Source organism: Zea mays, chromosome 4, assembly GCF_902167145.1.
Source record: "Zea mays cultivar B73 chromosome 4, Zm-B73-REFERENCE-NAM-5.0, whole genome shotgun sequence".
In the NCBI taxonomy this organism is placed as follows: domain Eukaryota; kingdom Viridiplantae; phylum Streptophyta; class Magnoliopsida; order Poales; family Poaceae; genus Zea; species Zea mays.
The window spans coordinates 147,345,250-147,350,666 of record NC_050099.1 but is presented as its reverse complement, the minus strand read 5'-3'; positions in this window follow the sequence as shown (position 1 = coordinate 147,350,666).

The window sequence follows — 5,417 nt, the reverse complement described above, 5'->3', positions numbered from 1 at the left end:
GCCATTCAAGTTATTATTTGGTGACGAAGCTATAACCCCAGTAGAAGCTAAAACGGGGTCAATAAGAACAACAGCTTCGACTGAAGACGAAGCTGATTATCATGTGGCAAAAGACACTATAGAAGGGGTCAGACTTTAGGCTGTGGAAAATATTAATAAATATCAAGCCAAAACAATAAAATGGCGCGACAGAAAAGTCCGACTGAAAAATATCAAGCCAGGGCATTTGGTGCTTCGGAGAGTGGCTAATCCGGACACAGTAGGCAAACTACAGTTGAAGTGGGAAGGACCTTTTCTGGTGGTATCGTCGTCAAGGCCTGGTTCTTACAGATTAAAGGATATGGATGGCGATGACATTCCTAGATCTTGGAACGCGGATGAGCTTCGACGGTATTATGTATAGATTGATGTAATCTTTTTCATTTTTTCTATGACACCCTTTTCATTTCCAAAGGGGAGAAAGGTTTTTAATGGGGCCATAGTTTGTAATTTTTCCTTTTTATTCAGCTCCACGAGAGCAAAATCCCCCAAAATATGTAAATGTAAAATCTGAGCATGCACCATCGAGTGCAGAGAAAAAGGAAAAAACAGGGAGAAGCTCGAAAGTCGTCCCTAAGGGGATGCAGAGCATAACGAAGCTACAAAAAGTCGTTCCTAAGGGAGCGCGGCGTAAATTTTCTGCTCAAAAGTCGTTCATAAGGGAATGCAGAGCCAAATACCGCCGAAATATAAGGCAAAGCGCGAAAAGTCAACGCAAATACCGCCGAAATAGAAGGCGAAGAAGTTCAAAAGACGTTCCTTAGGGGATGCAGAACTTACAACGAAAAATAAGCGGTGCAGCCGAAAAATAAACGACAAAGATACTTCAGTCATTCCTAAGGGAATGAAGGTTATGGATGAAGCTTCGTATGTGTGTGTTTGGGCATTCATTTGCACGATACATTACATCATACATTGCATTCATAAACATTCATTTAGACATACATAGGATCATCATCATCATATCATACAGATACAGACAGTTGCTTCGGCTCTAAGGATACAGCTTCAAAAGCAGATTTATGCTTCGTTGTGTACGAAAAGAAGGGAAGGTGTTTTTCGCCTTTGGCTCAAAAAATACAAGTTTCGTCCACATCAAAGCACTTCATACATTGACGGAAAGGTAAAAATATATTACAAGGTATGGACAAATTTACAGAGTAGAATCTGATTCTTAAATTACAATATTCTTTATAAAGGTTAATACAAGAGTTTTCTTAGAATTTTTTCAGCTAGGTTTTTGAGCTTCATCACCATCTGTTGAGCTTCGTATCATCTGCTGAGCTTCGGCGCAGTGTTCCTCGGCTTCGTCATCCTGCACATATTAAAGCATTATAAGGAAAAATCAAGTTTCAAGGAAAAGGTAAGCACAATGTATGATTTTATTACTGGCTTGAGGTGACTTCGGGCTTCGTCACCAGCTAAGCTTCACCCACCCTTCGTCCAGATTTGCGTTATAAATCTGTTTCCTATGCTTCTAGCCATGCCGGGGATATCAATTAAATCTGTTGGTGATAAGCTGAAGTTTGTTCTATTAACAATCTTCCCATGCGTGCAACCAGACTTCATGAAGGCAACAGTTGTGCCCCGAGAAGCTAGCAGGGCACAGAAATCGCCGTGTCCAGCTATAACTTCATCAAGAGCATCAACTTCGCACTCAATGTGTTCAAAGGTCCCTGGTAGGTCTTCAATCGAAGGATTGAATTTCTCAGAACTGGCTCCAACCGAATTGAAGACCTGTTTTAGCCACTGCACGCATCGGTTGCTGAACTCTAGACATTTATCTTGAAGCTCTTTCGATGATTTTTGCAAATTTGAACTTTTTTCGACTTCAGCCTCAAACTTCGTATCAAATTTCTGCTTTTCTTGTTCGAAGCTTTCTGACTTTGAGAGGAGTTCACTGTTCAATCTCGCAATTTTGGCTCCAGCTTCTGCTAATAAACCCTCCACTGTCTGAAGTTCGAAATCTTTCTTTTCAAGAGTAGCTGCTTGATCTTTTATTTTGCACTCTAAACCTTCAATTATGACCTCATGTTTTTTATCTTCAAGGTCCTGTTGCATCCTCAAAGCTTTACTTAATAGCATACTCTGTGCAGAAACAACCTTCGTCAGAAAACACCTTCGTTGTTAAAACAATGAAAAAAATCGAAGAAAAGTTTTTACCTTGAAATTAGAATAGAATAAACTACAGACGATATGTTGTCGTCGGTAGCGGCTGATATCGGCCTCAAGCTTCAGGAAACCAATACTCTTCGATAGAGTACTGATAACCTTCGCTCCAGTTTGGTCTTGGAGGCAACCTAAGCTTTCATCATCAACACCGCCGAAGAGTAGCGCCCCTGGCTGATACCCACAGGATATGGCATAGTTTCTCAACTCTTCTTTTTCAGCATTTGACAATTCTTGTCCAATTAAGTTTTGAAAGTTGAAATTTTCTTCTTCTGAAGTATCTTCGGTCGTCTCCTTCTCTTTTCCAGGCGCTCTGGCCATGGTCTCTTCGGCGGCTGTAGCAGCTTCTTCTGTGGCCATATCCAGAAGCATTTTATCAATATTAGAAAACGTGCTTTCTAGATTTGCATCTTCGGCCGTTGCAGTTTCGACAGTTGCAGCTTCAGTAGGTGTAGCTTCGGTAGCCGTAGCGCTCTCGACAGCTGGTGTCTTTGACGCCAAAGCTGGCGGTGGGGTTTCTTCAATAGCTTCAGTCACAGTAATAATCCTTCGTTTTTCGGCCCAGCAGACTTCTTCGCTGCCGAGAGCTCCTTCTTCTTCTGTAAAAGCTTCGTCAGATGTGGCCCCAGTGGACTTAGCTTGATAGGCAAGGATTCAGTCATTACCTTTAGAATTTCTTCCACGTTGGCAGCAGAAGGTGTTGAAGGAGTCTCTTCTTCCATATCAGTCGCCTTCTGCTTCAGAGCCGCAGCTTTCCTTTTCTTCGGAGCAACTGCCTTCGGCTCAGGGCTCAATTTTCTCCTCTTCAGAATTTCTTCATCTTCTTTCACCATTCTAGCAGCTTGTCTGCCCACAACACTAACAATTCTTTTTCTTTTTTGCCCTTCGGCGCCCTTGTTCAACCGCTCATAGTCAGGATATTCAAAATCCAGAGCATCCATTACCCGATTCAATCTTCGCTTCGGTCGGGCGCCGAAGGCTGCAGTCATTAACTGATCTTCTTTTTTTGTATAATTGCCCAAGATCTCATTGCACATAACTTCAATTGTATCCAACCATTCTTGGCAGGGTTCTTTGAAGTGTTTCTTGAACTTAAAATGATAGGGCAGCCGAACGAGTTCATTCTTCTTCTTCTCTCCTTCAAGCTTCGGCATACCCCATTCCCTTAGTGTTGGGAATATTCTGTTGGCTAGGTATTCTTGAACTAAATCCCTAGTTCCAATATGTTTAGACACAACTCTAAACTTGCCCACAACATCTGGGCATGGTGCCCCCGGTGTCATATTGCACTGAGGCCTAGTCAGCCCGAAGGTTAGCTCCAGCGGACTCTGAACTAGCTTCTCCTTTTTCTCATCAATCTTAACATAAAACCATTCAGATTTCCAACCGGTCGGCCATTTGGTGCAATAGCTAACCACCGGTGTCTTCATGTCTTTGCGGTAAGCAAAATTATAGCAGCCGAAGTTCTCATGCAATCCGTCTTCTCTAGCCTTCGTTTGATAGTGAAGTTCGTGTACTCGGCAGAAGGCTTTAGCGAGCGGCTCCACTCCTTGGCTTCGGAGAGCCCAGATAAACATGCTGAGCCTAACGATAGCGTTAGGGGTCAGCTGATGAAGATAAATCTCAAAATTTTCCAAAACATCTACAATCATCCCGTGCAGAGGGAACCTCAACCCTGCTTTAAAGAAGCTCTTAAAAACTACCACTTCATTATCTTCTAGTTTCGGGATAGTCTCTTCCCCGCCAAAGCGAATCAACTCCTTCTCGGCTTCTCTGAAGTAGCCTAGCTTCGTCATCATGGGCATATCAGCTTCGGACACAGTCGACTTCCCAAAATCCAAATGGCTAGGCTTGGATGGCATAGTGGTGTTATAATCAATCTCTTCTTCACCAGTATCACCCTCTTCAATATCTGCTTGCTCGGCTTCAGTAGCAGGTGCACCTTCATCAGAAGCGCCCTCTGTCACAACCAGTCCCGACCGCCTCATAATTTCGGAGATTGGGGCAGTCTTAGTAGCTTCGGTCTCCTCTTCGTCACGAGTTATCCTAGCTATTGAGCGCACCCTGGCCATTTGATGATGAGTTTCTTGTGTTTTTGCAAAGTTGAATGCTTTTTCTCTTTGCCGAAGTTCCCTCTTGTGACGAAGCTAAAGCAAAACAATGCTTCGATTGAGAGTACAGTGAATAAGCTTCGGCTTTGGTCAAATTTTTTGGCAGCACAACACAGCAATAGCAGTAAATGTTGTGGTAACTTCACACCTACCCGTCTGTTTATATAGTGCTGCAGGTGGGAAGGTGAATCGTCAAGCCGCTCGCACCCGCCGAACAGTCGCCTGCACCCACTGAACGATGGACCATAGTGCCCAAGAGGGTGAATCACCAGATCACGCGTACCCATTCCACCGAAGGTGCTCTTATTGTCTCAAAAAATACTTTCGAAGGTAGAGGCAGCCCCTGTGCCACTGACTTGGCTAGCAGATCAGCGTGCTCATTTTCTCCTTGTGGAATACTCTTAATAGAAAACCCTTCGAAAGAAGCTTTAAGCCTTCGAACTGTGTCCAGGTATTTCTCAAGCTACGGATCTCTTGCCTTGCAACTCTTGTCAACATGACCAGAAATAACTTGGGAGTCGGTTTTAAGGACCGCCCTTCTTATCCCTATTGCCTTTAACTTCCGAAGCCCCAAAAGTAAAGCTTCGTATTCAGCAATATTATTTGTACAGCTGAAATCAAGCCTTATTGCATAGCATGTTCTGACTTTGGAAGGTGCAACTAAAACAGCAGCCGCACCTGCCCCGAAGGTTCCCCAGGAACCATCGCAAAACACTGTCCAAGCTTCGGCATCTTTATTTGCTTCTTCTTCCTGAGCCCCTGGCGTCCAGTCAGCGATGAAGTCTGCTAACGCCTGGGACAGAATTGAGGATCTATGCACATAATCAATGCTGAATTCGTTGAGTTCCATAGCCCACTTTCCAATCCTTCCAGTAGCTTCTCTGTTCCTCATGATATCCTTCAGAGGCTGTGATGAAGGAACAATTATATGGAATGCTTGAAAATAATGCTGAAGCTTCCTGGAGGCCATTAAGACAGCATACAACACCTTCTCCAATTCTGTATAGTTTTTCTTTGATAAACTTAGAACTTCGGAGACAAAGTATATTAGGCTTGCTTTTTAATTTGTCCTTTCAGTTTCTCCTGCACAAGCGCCGC